Source organism: Barbus barbus (assembly GCF_936440315.1).
Source record: "Barbus barbus genome assembly, chromosome: 7".
Lineage (NCBI taxonomy): Eukaryota > Metazoa > Chordata > Actinopteri > Cypriniformes > Cyprinidae > Barbus > Barbus barbus.
The window spans coordinates 489,689-508,353 of record NC_136735.1 but is presented as its reverse complement, the minus strand read 5'-3'; positions in this window follow the sequence as shown (position 1 = coordinate 508,353).

Below are 18,665 nucleotides of genomic sequence, written 5' to 3'. Positions count from 1 at the left end.
TGAAAGGAGGCGGGGTGGAGTTACGAGTAGAGCCCTGCATTTTGGCCCTGGCCCGACCGCCCCGACTTTTTTACGCCTCTAGGGCCGGGCTTCGGGCCAATTTCCACGTCATAGTTCAGACGCGGGCCGGGCATCGGGCCTGTTTTGGGTTTCTCCTTATTTTATATTGTAGACATCTATCGATTAGTGATGAAAAAAAATCACCACGCTGGTGGAAACAACATGAGACCGTGCCGCGACTGAGAGCAGTTCGATGGTGTTTAGTGTCCCGCAGCAGCAGCTGAATAGTTCTGCATTCAAATGCATGCAATAGGCTAAAGTTGTCACAACCTCAAATAATAATTCCAGGAAGCAAGGATGCGAGCAAAGACACTTTAATGTCAGACAAAGAGGGAACACATACACAGAGGAACAGTCTCTCGGGCGGGCAGGTGACACAGGAACCAGACGGACAGCGTGCCGATGATGTAATGTGAATAATCCCGTGAAGGTGTAAATCCAGGTGAGACGAACCACGATGACGAGACCAGGAACCAGGTAGCAGACGAAGACGCGGGACACACTCAGACGACATCAACCAACGATCTGACAAACAGGAGAGAATGCGGTGAGACTTTATAGGAGGATAGATTGGCAGCAGCTGGTGCGGGGAATGAGATCAGCTGGCGCGCTGATGAGCGGTGACGTCAACTCACACACACACCACAACAATACACGAGACATGAAGAGAGCAGTGAATTCATGAATCGTGACAGTACCCTCCCTCCTAGGAACGCCTCCTGGCGTTCCCAGGCTCCCTTACCTGTCGATTGTAATCATCAATAAGGGAGTGATCCAGAATGTCTCTAGCAGGTACCCAACTTCTCTCCTCCGGACCGTAACCTTCCCAGTCCACCAAGTACTGGAATCCGCGTTTCCTCCGCCTAGAGTCCAGAATACGATTGACCGAATAAGCGGGTTCCCCTTCTACGAGTCGCGGCGGTGGGGGAACCGGGGCTGGCGGATTTATGCGTGCATAAAACACGGGTTTAATTTTGGACACATGGAAAACGGGATGAATCCTCCTGTACACTGGAGGGAGATTGAGGCGGACTGTCACCGGACTAATGATCTTGGTGACAGCGAACGGGCCAATGAATTTAGGAGCAAGTTTATTAGACACGGAGCGGAGAGGAATGTTCTTAGTAGAAAGCCACACTTTGGAACCGACGACGTATACGGGAGGTCTAGACCGGTGGCGATCGGCCTTGGCCTTGGTGCGCGCTCCCACCTGGAGTAGAGTCTCGCGGGCTCTAGTCCAAGTGCGATGACACCTCTGGACAAAGGCGTGGGCGGAGGGAACTTCAGATTCCAGACTAGGAAAAATTGGTGGCTGGTAACCTATACTGCATTCAAACGGAGACAGGCCCGTAGATGACACTGGTAACGAATTGTGGGCGTACTCCACCATCGACAGTTGTTGGCTCCATGAGGAAGGATTCTTGGAGACCAGACATCGCAACGTTCTCTCCAAATCCTGGTTGGCTCTCTCAGTTTGACCATTGCTCTGGGGATGAAACCCTGAGGACAGACTAACAGTAGCACCCAGCAACTTACAAAACTCTCGCCAAAATTTGGACACAAATTGGGGTCCTCTGTCGGAAACCACGTCCGTCGGGAGGCCATGTAACCGAAAGACGTGGTCAACGACTGTTACCGCTGTCTCCTTGGCTGAGGGCAATTTGGGCAAGGGAATAAAGTGAGCCGCCTTCGAGAATCGGTCCACCACGGTCAAAACTACCGTGTTACCCTGAGAGGGTGGGAGGGCGGTGACAAAATCTAGAGCGATATGGGACCAGGGTCTCGAAGGGACCGGCAGCGGTTGAAGGAGCCCATCTGGGGGTCTATTGGAAGTCTTACCAGTGGCACAAACTGAGCAAGCCAAAACAAAACTGTGAACATCACGAGCCATAAGTGGCCACCAAAATCGTTGCTTGACTAAAGATGTAGTGCGACTGACTCCTGGATGGCAAGCCACATTGGAACAATGACCCCACTGAATAACGTCGGACCGTAATCCCTCCGGCACAAATAACCGGTTCGGTGGGCAGCCGACCGGAGGCGTTACCCCTTGTAAGGCTGTTTTGACCTTCGATTCGACCTCCCATGTGAGTGTGGAGACAATTAGTGTCTCTGGAAAAATGCACTCGGGAGTAGACGGGCGATCGGAGCGGTCAAAAATACGTGATAAGGAATCGGGTTTGATGTTCTTGGAACCCGGGCGGTACGAGAGAGTGAAATCAAAACGTCCGAAAAAAAGTGCCCACCGAGCCTGCCTGGAGTTCAATCTTTTGGCAGTTCTAATATATTCTAAGTTCTTATGATCGGTCCATACGATAAAAGGTACCCCCGACCCTTCTAACCAGTGACGCCATTCCTCCAATGCTAACTTGACTGCCAACAACTCTCGGTTACCAATGTCATAATTACTCTCGGCAGGGGACAAACGATGGGACAAAAACGCGCATGGATGCATTCTGTCGTCCGCCGGAGAGCGCTGGGATAGCACTGCACCTACCCCCACCTCTGACGCATCGACCTCCACCACGAACTGACGTGATGGATCAGGGGTGACTAAGATGGGGGCTGAAACGAAGCGGCCCTTCAGTTTGGCAAACGCAGCCTCAGCTGCGTTTGACCACCTGAACGTAGTCCTGGGGGAGGTCAAAGCGGTCAGAGGCGCGGCTAGTTGGCTGAAATTGCGAATAAAACGCCGGTAGAAGTTGGCGAAGCCCAGAAACCTCTGTAGGGCCTTACGGGAATCTGGACTTGGCCACTCCACCACAGCCTTAACCTTGTCAGGATCCATGCGCACTCCCTCGGACGACACAATGTACCCCAGGAAAGGGACAGACTGTGCATGAAACGCGCATTTCTCCGCCTTGACAAAAAGCCCATTCTCTAGCAACCTCTGAAGCACTCGCCGGACGTGCTGCACATGTTCCTGGAGAGATGAAGAAAAAAATCAATATGTCATCCAGGTAAACATATATGAACTGGTCTACCATATCTCGCAGCACGTCATTGACGAGTGCCTGGAAGACTGCTGGGGAGTTGGAAAGCCCGAAGGGCATGACCAAGTATTCAAAGTGCCCCCTAGGGGTGTTAAAAGCAGTCTTCCACTCATCCCCCTTCCTAATGCGGACCAAATGATAAGCATTACGTAAATCCAATTTTGTGAAAATGGACGCTCCCTGCAATCTCTCGAAGGCTGAAGACATTAACGGCAAAGGATAAGTATTCTTTACCGTGATGTTGTTCAGTCTCCGGTAATCAATACAAGGTCGCAGGGATCCGTCCTTCTTTCCCACAAAAAAGAACCCCGCCCCCGCTGGAGAAGAGGAGGGGCGGATGAACCCTGCTGCTAGAGAATCAGAAATATATTTCTCCATAGCCTCTCTCTCTGGAACAGAAAGTGAATATAACTTGCCCTTAGGCGGAGACGTACCTGGTAGTAACTCTATAGCACAGTCATAGGGACGATGTGGAGGGAGAGAAGCAGCACGAGACTTACTGAACACCTCCTTCAGGTCGTGATACTCCGTGGGCACGCTTGACCAATCCACTGCCCTCTCCTGAAAAACAGAAACAGAAACAGACGGACAAGCAGACACAAGACAGGACTCGTAACATTTGCTGCTCCACTCAGAGACTGATTCTTGCTGCCAATCTATCTTGGGGTTGTGTTCGGTGAGCCAAGGGTGACCTAGAACAATGGGTGCGAGGGGGGAGTCCAGGACGTAGAAAGACATGGTTTCCGTGTGATTGCCAGACACAATGAGTGTGACGGGTCCAGTGGTGAATGAAATGGTGGGAAGGGTTTGACCATTGAGTTCGTGGACTGCGATGGTATGAGTGAGGGGGAGAAGGGGAACTTGAGTCCTAAGTGCAAAAGTGTAGTCCATGAAGTTGCCTTCAGCCCCAGAATCCAGCAGTGCGCGACAGTGGTGAGTGTGGGCTGACCATCGTAGTTTTACCGGGAGGAGTGTGGATGTTGATGAGGTCCTTTCAGCGGAAATCCCACCCGACAGTAGCCTCAAACTTACTGCCGGGCTGGCCCTTTTACCGGGCAGTTGTATGCGAAATGTCCTGCCGCGCCACAGTAAAGACAAAGGCCCTGGGATCTCCGCCTCTCCTTCTCCTCCCGGGAAAGCCGAGCTCGCCCTACCTGCATGGGCTTGTGATTGTAGACGGGGCTGACCACGTCCCTGCCGCTGGCCCGTAAATCCTGAGTGGTAGCATGAACTCGGGTGGATTCCGGCCGGCCTCCCACTCTGGAGAGACGGGCATCCACCCGAATGGCCAGCTCGATCAGGCCATTGAGGGTGGGCAGCAGATCCAGTGTGTAAATCTCCCGCTGGACGCGGTCAGCCAGCCCATGCAGGAACATATCCCACTGCGCCTCCTCATTCCACTGACACTCTGCCGCCAAGGTCCGGAACTCAATAGAGTAGTCGGCCACCGACCTCTCCTCCTGTCTGAGGTCCGCCAAGACACACGCTGCCTCCCTTCCTGCGACAGCGCGGTCAAAGACCCTCTTCATCTCGGCGGAGAGTGTCTGGAACGAGGCACAGCAGGGATCTTGGTTCTCCCACACCGCTGTTCCCCAAAGTGCCGCTCTCCCCGTCAGTAGGGTGAGTACAAATGCCACCCTGCTCCGTTCGTCGGCGAAAGTTCTAGGTTGCAAGGAGAAGTGCATGGAGCAGTGGGTCAAAAATGCCCTACAAAAATTGGGCTCACCGCCGTACAACTCGGGAGTGGGTAGGCGGGGCTCTGACGGGGAGGCGTTAACAGGTGATACGAGGGGAGCAGGCGGCGTGGGTGGCACAGTGGGACCTCGCAGATGTTGTAGTTGCTGGGTGAGCTCGGACACCTGCGTCACCAACACTGAAATAGCCCGACCCGACTCCTGCATGTTCCTCTCTTGTGAATCCTCCAGTGTGGACGAGGAAGTGCTCGCTGCTTCCATTGTTGGTCAGATCGTTCTGTCACAGCCTCAAATAATAATTCCAGGAAGCAAGGATGCGAGCAAAGACACTTTAACCTGTTAGCCTGCACCAGAGCGACCTCGCACTGAACGCTCTTTGTTTGCATGTGTCATTGTTTTCTAATAGAATAAATGAAACGGGACAAAGTTAATCTTGTCAAACTCTATATCATTCTGAGGGTCTAAGCCTCAAGCATCGACGACAGATCGCTGTTTTTCGATGGAAAGCTTATAAGGAATGAGTGGCACAAATTTGCTACATTTGTGTAAGCAGTACACATCCAAACACGCAGAGTAAAAAAGCCGTACGTACCTTTATCATTGTAATAACGAGCCACAAACGCGTCCACTGCTGAAATCCCAGTTTAGTTAGAGAGGTAAGGGTCCACAGAAAAACATCCCAGCGAGCACTTTTAGTCCAGCGAAACAATAACGTTGTAATAAGGATGAATATTCCTTTGTTTACGTTTCATTTCTTCAGAGAGTTATTGTTCGCGTCCGTTATGGAATAAATTACGCTCAAAAACAGCGTCTTGGTGGTAAAAAAACAAAACGATTTTGTAGAATACGGTCTTACAAACATAATGAGACCGTCTACGGAAAAAAAAGTCTCAGAAAAGCGGAATATAGATTATTTGAATTTGGCGCTCCCTCCTGCCGGCAGTGACGCTTCTGTGACGCACGCTGTCATCTGAGCGGGGCATAACTTAGCGATCTGCTTTATCCATAAAAAACTGTTTTTTTTTTCTTCTACATTTTTTATATGTGTGTGTGTGTATTGTGTGGGGAATGTGGCCGTGTCTGCATGATTATAATCTGTATGGACGCACATCAGCGTGTTTATTAGCGACTCTATGACGGCTATCATTGTGATTCATTGATCAGCTATTATTGATTATATGGCCCATCTGTTTGATTATAATCTGAATGGAAGCACATCAGCGTGTGTTTACTGACTCTATGACCATGTCTGGCAATATCACTTCACGTCTGGCAGTGATATTTATCATTGTAATAACGAATAACGAAGAATACTTCAGTATACATACTATATACAAAGCATTTTTTTCTATTTTTTTTCCTTTTTTATTACTCAAATAATTATTTTTGTATTTTTTAGTGCTCAAATAAATCTGTCTATTATTTTATAATTGAAAAACTATGCAGGAACATGTATAATGACTAAAATAGCTTGTATAATTCTGCAATCCATTTGGTGGTTATTTTTCCTCAAACAGGGGGGTGGGGGGACTATAAATAGTTTCAGAAAAAATATTGCAGGAATCTCATTTTTCATGGTATCTTCTTCAAATTTGAAATATGAACTGATGAGACACATGGCTTTCGATCCATTACTTTTCTGGATTGCTCCAGGACTTATTTCATGTATTTGTATATGAAATAAAAAAACATTCAGTGTGGAAAAATATTTTTCAAGGCACGTCAGTGTCTATAACTTTTTATCTTTTTGAGCATTATCAACTCTGGATGATAGATAGTAAAGCCCAGAGTCTCTTCTTTCCAAAGATACCTAATTTGTTTGTGTAAGCACACTTTGTCACAAACTGTTACCATTTTAATTCAGGTAGGTTATTTTCACCTGCGAGGCCCTAAATGGGGTTGAAGGTTAAAGTGTTAATGTCAGACAAAGAGGGAACACATACACAGAGGAACAGTCTCTCGGGCGGGCAGGTGACACAGGAACCAGACGGACAGCGTGCCGATGATGTAATGTGAATAATCCCGTGAAGGTGTAAATCCAGGTGAGACGAACCACGATGACGAGACCAGGAACCAGGTAGCAGACGAAGACGCGGGACACACTCAGACGACATCAACCAACGATCTGACAAACAGGAGAGAATGCGGTGAGACTTTATAGGAGGATAGATTGGCAGCAGCTGGTGCGGGGAATGAGATCAGCTGGTGCGCTGATGAGCGGTGACGTCAACTCACACACACACCACAACAATACACGAGACATGAAGAGAGCAGTGAATTCATGAATCGTGACAAAAGCTTGCTGCAAAACCCCTATTTACTAATAAACTAATGTTTTCTGAGTCTGTGTCGCAAGGATGAAGTTGCTGATCCTCACTCGCTGTCTCCTCATTAGACGCGCCTTTAGAGAGAAATGCATCTTTATTGATTATGATTAAGATTATAATAAATGTTTTATAGATATATTTATCATGCCTGTGAGGCATGTATTCACTCCGCTTCGGTTCATTTTTGTGAAGCGCTCCTGTTCAAGACGAGACGACAGAAAGCACATCATGTTTGTTTTCTTTGTTTTATAAAAGAACTACCTTTTGTTGGTATTGTGAGTGCACACAAATACAAGTAGACCCTTTACAGATCCGAATTTTATATTACTCTTACCTTTATCAAAAAAATAAATAAATGACGGCGTAGGCTATTTTAATTTGTTTCCACTGAAAACAATGCAAGTGTTTGCTGGTGCCTCCATGTCCTGCAGAGCGCGCTTTAGCTTCCACTCTCTGCACAAACTCAGATATAGGCTAGCGCACATTATTATTATAGCGCAGGTTTAACGTTTAAACATTGTTATATGCTTGAACTGTTTTAGTATAGCTATAGATTTTATTTTAGGCAAGTCGTGATGATATGAGAAGGCTAAATTGATCAAACATATGATCAGCTCATGCCGCTGGCCGCTTGGTCGTTGCTTTAAAAAAACAAAAACTTATAGGCTATTTAACGAACAAAAATGCTACAAATGTTTTTCTAAATTAACTAAATAAAAAAACGAAACGAAATATAATAATTTTGCCATTACACACAAAACTGAACTATTTTAATAGCTGACACAGTAGTATAAACTCTTTAAGGAGAAGGGGGGGGGGGGGAGACGGATTCGGGCCGGTAGGGGAGAGTGGGGACAGTTGCAACGTGTGGCAGTTGCAACATTGCTGATTTATCCAATCAGGAATTATCTGGAGTCATGACACTCCTACTGCACATGCTCAGTATGCCCCTCCTTCTTTCTGGAAGTTAACAGCCACATGTGAAACTACCTTATGGGAGAACTGAAATTCAAGGTAAAAAAGTAACTTTTTTTACAACTAGATTTTTTGTCATAATGTCTAAACTATTTAAGTATTGAATGTACTGTTTATAGTTTGAATGTGCAGTTTCTTAGCTCTTAACAGACTTAGGTACAATGTGTTCAAGTTAATTTGTTAGGCTAGCATCACTAGTTTTAAGATGGATGCCAGGGGGTGGGACAGTTGCAACGCATTGTTGCAACAGTCCCCACATGGTGTTGCAACTGTCCCTCATGACAATAATAATGACAATTAGATAATTTTTTTAAAAAAAGGCAAATCAGTGGTTTGATGTCAAAATGGCGGCACGCACAATCGCAGCGGCTTCTCTCTCTCCTGACAGAACGGTGCTTTCGTGTTTTTTGTCTTGTAAGTCGCAATGTTTTTGCACATCTTCGTCTCGTCTACCTGTCTGTAAGCGCGCATACAGTCGTGAGTTTCTGCTCCATGTCGGCAGAATCACATTTTTTGAGTTAAACTCAGCACACGCCGAAGAGCTGCAGGACCTCGGTCTGTTCCGAAAGCCTACTACATCACCGACCCCCACTACTGCATCTCGCCCACAGCGGAGGCGCCACAAGCGGCGTGAGAGGAAGCAGAAAGAGGGGTAAGCGCGGAGGTATCCGAGTTAGGCTAGCGGCCAACCCACACAAGCCAGCTATCCCCACCATCGTACTGGCGAACGTATGCTCTTTGGACAATAAACTGGACTACATCCGACTACTCCGCTCCACTCAGAGGACTGTAAGAGACTGTTGTGTTTTTGTGTTTACGGAAACATGGCTTAACAACAGCGTACCGGACTGCGCCATACAGCTCGACCAGCTAACATGCTATCGAGCTGACAGAGCTCTCGTCGAGGGAGGTAAGATCCGCGGCGGCGGGCTTTGTGTTTACATCAATGATGCATGGTGTCGCGACGCTGTTGTGGTCTGCAAACACTGCTCACCCCTGGTGGAGTTTATGATTATTAAGTGCCGGCCGTTCTATCTACCGAGGGAATATTCAGCCATACTGCTAGTTGCTGTATACATCCCTCCCAGCTCCAACAACAACATCAGGAGTGAGGCACTAAATGAACTGTACCAGCACACCAGTGAGCAGCAGACAGCCCACCCAGATGCTTTTCTCATCTTGGCCGGGGATTTCAACCACTTAAAGAGTGTGTTCCCAAAAATACATCAACACATAGACTTTCCAACAAGGGGAAAAAATACCCTGGACTTTGTTTACACCACCCAGAGAGGAGCTTACAAGGCCCTCCCCCTCCCCCACCTCGGAGCCTCAGACCACATCACTGTCATGCTAATGCCTGCATACAGACCGCTCGTCAAAGTCATCAAACCAATACACAAACAGATACAAGTGTGGCCGGAAGGGTCGTCAGAGGCACTTCAGGACTGTTTTGACACCACTGACTGGAATATGTTTAAACAGGCTGCCACATACAACAACACTACAGACCTCCAAGAGTACTCGGAGACTGTTACTGCCTACATCTCCAAGTGTATTGATGATGTAACAGTCACAAAGTCCATCACTGTCCGGGCCAACCAGAAGCCGTGGATGACAGGGGAAGTCTACAGACTGCTGAAGGCTCGGAACGCTGCCTTTAGAGCTGGAGATGAGGAGGGCCTGAAGACAGCTAGGGCCAACCTATCCCGCGGCATCAGAGAGGCCAAGAGACAGTACTCCAGGAGGATAGCCCATCGTTTCAGCAACAGCAGAGACACGCGGAGCCTGTGGCAGGGGATACAGACCATTACGGATTACAAGCCCCCACCACAGACCTGTGACAGCACCATCCCCCTGCTGAACGAGCTGAATGCCTTCTTTGCTCGCTTTGAGGCACAAAACAGCACCACTGCACAGAAGACTCCACCTCCTCCCGGCGACCAGGTGATGACGCTGTCCCCAGACAGCGTGAGGAGGTCCCTCAGCAGGATCAATGCACACAAAGCTCCGGGTCCTGACAACATTCCTGGGCGTGTACTGAGAGACTGTGCAGTGGAACTCACTGATGTCTTCACAGACATCTTCAACATCTCGCTAAATCAGGCCGTTGTCCCCACATGCTTCAAAGCTACCACCATCATTCCAGTCCCGAAGAAGTCATCTCCATCCTGTTTCAATGACTACCGTCCAATAGCACTCACTCCCATTCTCATGAAGTGCTTTGAACGGCTAGTCATGCACCACATCAAGTCTGTCCTCCCCCCCTCACTTGACCCCTTCCAGTTTGCATAAAGGTCCAACCGCTCGACCGATGATGCCATCGCCACAGCCCTCCACCCAGCCCTCACACATCTGGACAAAAAAGACTCATATGTCAGGATGCTGTTCATAGACTTCAGTTCAGCATTCAACACAATCATCCCTCAACAGCTCACACACAAACTGGTCCAGCTGGGGCTCAACACCTCTCTGTGCAACTGGCTGTTGGACTTCCTGACCGGGAGACCTCAAGCAGTACTGGTTGGCAGTAACACATCCAGCACCATCACACTGAACACTGGGGCCCCCCAAGGATGTGTGCTGAGCCCCCTCCTCTTCACTCTGCTGACCCACGACTGCACACCGTCACACAACTCTAACCTGATCATTAAGTTTGCGGATGACACAACTGTGGTGGGTCTCATCAGCAACAGAGATGAGACAAACTACAGGAGTGAGGTGAGCCGCCTGGCGCAGTGACAACAATCTCTCTCTGAATGTGGAGAAGACGAAGGAGATTGTTGTTGACTTCAGGAGAGTACACACTCAGCATGCCCCTCTGACCATCAACGGTGCGACTGTGGAGAGAGTGAGCAGCACCAAGTTCCTGGGTGTGCACATCACAGAGGACCTCTCCTGGACTAACAACACTGTAGCACTGGCCAAGAAAGCACAGCAGCGTCTCTACTTCCTCCACAAACTCAGAAGAGCCAGAGCCCCGACCCCCATCATGTGCACCTTCTACAGAGGCACCATCGAGAGCATCCTAACCAGCTGCATCACTGTGTGGTATGGCGCTTGCAACGCATCCTGCCGCAAGTCACTTCAGCGAATAGTGAGAGCAGCTGAGAAGATCATTGGTGTCTCTCTCCCCTCCCTCCAGGACATCTACAGCACCCGTCTCAGCCGCAAAGCCCTCCGCATTGCAGGTGATCCCACCCACCCGACACACAGCTTCTTCAGTCTGCTGCCATCAGGGAGGAGACTGCGGAGTCTCCAGGCGAGGACCAGCAGACTGAAGGACAGCTTCATACATCAGGCTGTCAGGAAGCTGAACTCCCTCCCGTCCTTGCCCCCCCTCCCCTCTTTTTACCCCATACAACACTGAACTCTGACACTATGAGACCCCCCCCCCCCCACGGCTCCCCACACCCCCAGGACCAGCCACCCCCACCTACTTACAAACTGTGACCAGCACCTCTCACTTGTGCAGCATTGGACTGATCACTACCTCATCCAGCATTGACTGCAAACTACCTCCTCGGATAGTCTCATAAAAAGACTGTTCTCCTGTCAATTTAACAGACTGACAAGCTCTTTTTGCACTACACACATATCTGCACAGTTTTTGTTTTATTTAACTGGTTTGCACTCCATCTATTCTGCCATGTGCCTTATGTCACTTTATCTATCTTTTTTTTTTTATTTTAATTTTTCTACAATGTTCTCAGATTGATAAGCTCTTTTTGCACTACAAATATATCTGCACAGTTTTGTTTTTATTTAACTGGTTTGCATCTGCCATGCGCCTTATGCCACTTTATCTATTTCTTTTTTTTTTTTTTCTACAATGTCCTTACTTGTATAGCTATAGAGTTGTATGTACATATGTTTAAACCGTATTATCTGTATTTGAACGTGTTTAATGTTAACTGTTTACACCAAGGGTCTGAGGGTAACGCAATTTCAATTCTCTGTATGTATGTACTGTACATGTGGAAGAATTGACAATAAAGCAGACTTGAACTTGAACTTGAACTTGATAAAGAACCTATTTCAATAGCCAGGTGTCTCCTCTTTGTATTTCAGCAAATTGCTTTTTTAAAAGTCAAACTAGGCTGCAGTGTATCCTACATTTTCTGTTCTGTTTTTTCAGTATGCCACGAGACAGGAAAAGGATAACAGATAGGGGTGTCCCTCTATCTATTCTGTCCTTAGCTGCTGCTGTAGTGAGCAATGACGGCAGGACAGTGAGGTCTGTGGCAAAAGAGTATTCAATTTGCCACACAACCCTCTATCGCTTTATTAAAAAGAGAGAGAGGTTATGTCCAGGAGAGGAGATGAGGACAGGTTATTGGACCCCGAGAAGGGTCTTCTCAGTCCAACAGGAAGATAACCTGGCAGAATACCTAAAAAGAGCAGCTGATCTTTTCTATGGTCTCAGCACTAAAGAGGTAAGCATGATGAAGGTATGTGTTCTTGATTTGATGAACATCCTTTAGGCCCAATTAAATACAGTAGGAGGATCGCGTCTGGGCAGGATGTGCTGTATGGCCTCAGTCTGCTTCTGTATCAGAATCAGAATCAGAAAGAGCTTTATTGCCAAGTGTGTTTGCACACACAAGGAATTTGTCTTGGTGTTAGGAGCTTCCAGTACAGAAAGTACAAACATAGTGCAGACAACATATAATTAAGGTGATAAAGAACACTAATAATGAAGAGAATAGACAATAGTTAAGAATAACAATAGTAAAAAAAATATATATATATACAGAAAAGAGACATGACCATAGACAGAACTGTGAATGCGCATGTGTCCTATGTACAGATGAAGGTTTGATGAGTTATTTACAGATCTACAGTACCGGGGTGTGTTATGTGTTGTTCAGGTGGGATACGGCCTGGGGGAAAAAACTGTTCTTGTGTCTGGCTGTTCTGGTGCTCAGTGATCTGTAGCGCCGGCCAGAGGGCAACAGTACAAAGAGAGAGTGAGCTGGGTGTGAGGGGTCCAGAGTGACTTTCTTAGCCCTTTTCCTCACTCTGGAGGTGTAAAGTTCTTGGAGGCTGGGCAGAGGGGCACCGATAATTCTCTCAGCAGTCCTAACTGTCCGTTGTAGTCTTCTGATGTCTGTTTTGGTAGCTGAACCAAACCAAACAGTTATAGAAGAACATAGGACAGACTCGATGATTGCAGAGTAGAACTGTTTCAGCAGCTCCTGAGGCAGGTTGAACTTCCTTAGCTGACGGAGGACATACAGCTTCTGCTGGACCTTTTTGACAATAGAGTCAATGTGATTGTCCCACTTCAGGTCCTGGGAGATGGTGGTGCCCAGGAATCTGAATGACTCCACTGCAGTCACAGTGCTGTTCATGATGGTGAGTGGGGGGAGAGCAGGTGGGTTCCTCCTGAAGTCCACTATCATCTCCACAGTTTTGAGCGTGTTAAGCTCCAGGTTGTTAAGACTGCACCAGACAGCCAGCTCCTTAACCTCCTGTCTGTAAGCAGACTCGTCACCGTCCTTGATGAGGCCTATGACTGTAGTGTCGTCCGCAAACTTCAGGAGCTTGACAGAGGGGTCCTTTGAAGTGCAGTCATTCGTGTAGAGGGAGAAGAGCAGTGGGGAGAGAACGCAACCCTGAGGGGCGCCAGTGCTGATGGTGAGAGTCCTGGATATGAGTTTGCCCAGCCTCACTAGCTGCTGCCTGTCTGTCAGGAAGCTGGTGATCCACTGACGAGGAGAGCACAGATAGCTGTCTCATTTTGTCTGAGAGAAGGTCAGGTATGACGGTATTGAAGGCCGAGCTGGAGTCCACAAATAAGATCCTTGCATAATTCCCAGGTTTGTCGAGGTGTTGCAGGATGTAATGCAGTCCCATGTCGACAGCATCATCCACAGACCTGTTTGCTCTGTAGGCAAACTGAAGAGGATCCAGCAAGGGTCTAGTGATGTCCTTCAGGTAGGCCAGGACCAGTCTCTCAAGTGACTTCATGACCACAGACGTGAGTGCGACAGGACTGTAGTCATTAAGTCCAGTGGTTTTGGGCTTTTTGGGGATGGGAATGATGGTGGAGCATTTGAAGCAGCAGGGAACTTCACACAGCTCCAGAGATCTGTTGAAGATCTGTGTGAAGATGGGGGCCAATTGGTCGGCACAGACTTTTAGACAGGCAGGTGAAATACCGTCTGGTCCTGAAGCTTTCCTAGATTTCTGTTTTCTGAAGACCCGGTTAACATCCTCTACACAGACTTTAAATGCAGGTAGAATGGTGGGGGAGGGAGTAAAGGGGGTTGCAGGGGGGGAAGGTGAATGTGTGAAGTGCAGATCAGAGCGGGTGCTGGATGTCAGTCTGGCCTTTTCAAATCGAGTCTCAAATCGAGTCTGTACTGCCGAGAACTGCTGGCTGAAATCCTCAACAGGCCAGCCTGGGAGATGGGAGGTCAAGAAAGCACACTTTGTCAACGTCTCTCATCTCGACCAGGTTGAGCCAGAGTTGTTCTTCCCGAGGGACCACGCCGTGACTTAAGTAGCCTGTAAGGCAAAATTTCCACCTGGGGAATGTCCATGTACCCCCTCCTGCCCCGCCATCGAGGGTAGAGAATGGAGGAAGGAGACAAGCAGCTTCTGGCTGTGAAAGAGGCCGTCCACGACTTCGTCATTTCCTTATGCACCTCTGGGAAGAAAGGAACCAGGGCAGAATGCAGTTGTGAGCCACGCTCCATGCTGTGAACCAATTGTCCAGCCGTGAACGCTCAGAACTGGGTGGTGTATTCACCTCCAGCCCGATGCTCACTGGTGCCCGGGCAAGCATGGCTGTCAGCTCTGGGTCCGATTTGGCAGTGGTGACAACACCCGAGGGGGGCAGCACCGCCAAATCTTCATCCTCAGAGGATGAAGCCCACCCCCTGATGCTGTCATCAATACCTGATCCTCCAGCGGAGCACAGGATGAAATGCTGGGACCGCCGAGAGACAGCCCAGCAAAATCACCCGGCAGCCACACAGGACAAGAGCTACCGAGAGGAGTGAGAGGTCCATAGGGACTGGCCTGGCAGAGAAGCTCTCCCTGTAACCCTCAGATCTCCCAGAGCACTAGCCGGCAGTCCTCTGCTCGTGGCAGCGAAACCAGGACAGACAGTGACAGAAGAATCTGCTCCTTTCCCTTTAAAAAAGGAGAGATGCAATTGCAGCGTTGCTGTGGTCATATGCTCACAGTAGAAGCATGAACCATCTACGAATGCAGCTTCAGCATGCTGAATGCCCAGACACTGAAGACAACGATCGTGGCCAACCAGAACAGCTCTCCGACACAGCAGATGAATGCCTTTGTGGAGTATATCAGCTTTCATTCAACCACTCGGCTCCGAAACAAAAATTTGACCCTGGACCACAAAAACTAATCTTAAGTCGCTGGGGTATATTTGTAGCAATAGCCGAAAAAACATTGTACGGGTCAAAATTATCCATTTTTCTTTAAGGCCAAAAATCATTAGGATATTAAGCAAAGATCATGTTCCATGAAGATATTTAGTGAATTTCCTACCGTAAATATATCAAAAATGTATTTTTGATTAGTAATATGGATTGCTAAGAACTTCATTTGGACAACTTTAAAGGCGATTTTCTCAGTATTTTGGCCCCTCAGATTCCAAATAGTTGAATATAGGCCAAATATTGTTCTATCCTAAATTTATTAAGTTTTCAGATGATGTAGAAATCTCAATTTCGAAAAATTGACACTTATGACTGGTTTTGTGGTCCAGGGTCACAAATCTGAATGAGTGGATGCACACTGTTGCCTTATATACCCGTATAAATGGGGAGTGGCTCAGTATAAAAATTCCACTAGTCAATTTTCATTGGCATTTTCTCTTAAACTCAGAGATGACTGGGTCTCCTAAGTAAACACTTAATGTCACAACGTAACTCGTAGTGACCGACAGAAAAGGAACGAGGGTTACCTATGTAACTGAGATGTTTCAGTTTTATATGGTAATAAGCATGGTACGTTTTCACAATGATGCCTTTAAACAATTTAAAATGTGTATGAAAATACAAGAATGCACTCCAAAAACTAATCTGGATTGAGTTTGCCTTTAATTTGACCAGAAACCATACAGTAAAATGACACCAATATTAATACAGAAATAGTCAGGATTACTGTGAACAGGAATCAATTCAAAGGATGAGCAAATCAATAAAGAAAATATTTTTATGAGTGTTTGAAAATGGGAAATGGTCCAAACTCTAGAATGCACTTTGATTTCCAAAACTGTAGAGTTAAATGACTTGAAAATGAATACAGTAATAGTCAGGGTCACTTTGAAGAGGAATCAATTGAAAGAACGAGCAAACCTAAACAGGAAAGATTTTTATGAATGTTTGAAAATGGGTAATGGTGCAACTGCTACATGCACTTTCATTTTGGAGTAATTTTGAAGTTTCTCTAAAACTATAGAGTAAAATTACTTGAAAATTATTACAGTACAGGATTATTGTGAATAGGAATCAACTGACAGAATGAACAATGAACAAATCTATAAAGGAAATTATTTTTATGATTTTTTGAAAATGGGAAATGGTGCAACTGCTAGAATGTACTTCGATTTTTGGAGTGATTTTGACATTAATGTTCTCCAAAACTGTATGGTAAAATTACTGGAAAAGTAATACAGAAACAGTTATGATGAACAGGAATCAATTGAAAGAATGAGCAAACCTATAAAGGAAAGATTTTTATGAGTGTTTGGAAATGGGAGATGATGTAAGTGTCAGCATGCCGTTTAAACTTGGGGTGAATTTGCCATTACATTTCTCCAAAACCATACAGTAAAACGACTTGATTAAATTAATACAATAATTGTCAGGGTCTCTCTTAATACATATCCATTGAAACAATGAGCTAACCTATAAAGGGACACTTTTTATGAGTGTTTGAAAATGGGATGCAGTGCAAGTGCCAGGACGCATTTAGTGGTTTGGGGTGATTTTGCTTTTAATTTTCTCCAAAACTATATAGTAAAATGACTTGCAAATGAATACAGTGATGGTCAGGGTCACTCAGAATCCATTTCAATTGAAACAATGGACGTGTTTTTGAGTTTGAGCTCTGTCAAGTTGATTCTTTATCGTCTATTTTTTTTTATCTTAAAACTATTTTATACACTATCTTTTTCGTTTTTATAACGTGTGAATATATCCACAATAGCATTCTAAAACAAAAACAATCGGAGCGCCTTGTTATCACTAGTTTTATTTTGATTTCTCGTGTTTGCTATTAGCTTATAGCCCGTTAGCATAGGCAGCGTGCCTGCCGCTAATCTAGTTTACACTGCTAATACTCTATTCACACACATTGCCTTTGTCTCACTCTTATTTGCTTAAATGGCGGATTTGTGTCTACCTTTGAGTGCAGGTGAGGACACGTTCGAGCTGCATTCGGTGCAGCTGGAGCTGGAGGCCGTGGAGAAGCAGATCCGCGACCTGGTGGAGAAGCAGGCCCAGCTGAGAGAGAGGAGAGCCGCGCTGGAAACATCCCGGGCTGAAGCTCACAAGTCCGGGGTAAGTATACAGCACGCTGCTAACACTCCCACCACCTCTACTCCGTGCGTTTCTCTATACAGACACTGTGCACCCAGGACGCGGTCTTCACAGATGTCCTTCACTCCGGCGCCGGGACGCCACGGACCCTGGGTGCAACAACAGCAGCGGAAGACGCGAGCCAGGCCCTGGGGGACAACCTCGCCGCCTCCGGTCTTCGAGATCTCCACCCGGAACCGCTTCGCTCCCCTCCGCGAGACGGAACGCGACGCTGTGATCGTCGGAAGCTCCATCGTCCGGCACGTCCGTGCTACGCTAGCTGAAGGTAAAGTGCACACACACTGTTTCCCCGGTGCTCGTGTTCTCGATGTTTCTGCGCAGATACCCGCGATCCTGAAGGGTGATGAGAGCATCGGGGCTGTCGTGCTGCACGTGGGGACTAACGACATCAAGCTGCGGCAGACGGAGACACTGAAGAGGGACTACAGGAGCCTGATCGAGACGGTACGCAGCACATCGCCCGCGGCGAAGATCATCGTGTCAGGTCCACTTCCGACGTATCGACGAGGACACGAAAGGTTCAGTAGACTGTTTGCTTTAAACGAATGGTTATTGTCATGGTGTAAAGAACAGAAACTGCTCTTTGTAAATAATTGGAATCTTTTCTGGGAGCGTCCTAGGCTTTTCCGTGCTGATGGCCTGCACCCCAGCAGAGTCGGAGCGGAACTCCTGTCGGACAACATCTCCAGAACGCTACACTCCATCTGACTAGTAAGTCAATTCTCAAATGACTTTTGTTCTACCCACTTAAATGATAGAAGTACCCGCGTTGTCCAATCTATACAGACTGTGTCTGTCCCCCGAATAGCGAGGTCAAAATATAAATTTAATGCAGGATCTAGAAAAAATCTGATCGTGATTAAACCAGAAAAACACAAAATAAATGAACAAAAACAATTTTTGAAGCTTGGGCTCCTAAATATTAGATCACTCGCACCCAAAGCAGTTATTGTAAATGAAATGATCACAGATAATAATTTTGATGTACTCTGCCTGACTGAAACCTGGCTGAAACCAAATGAATATTTTGGTCTAAAT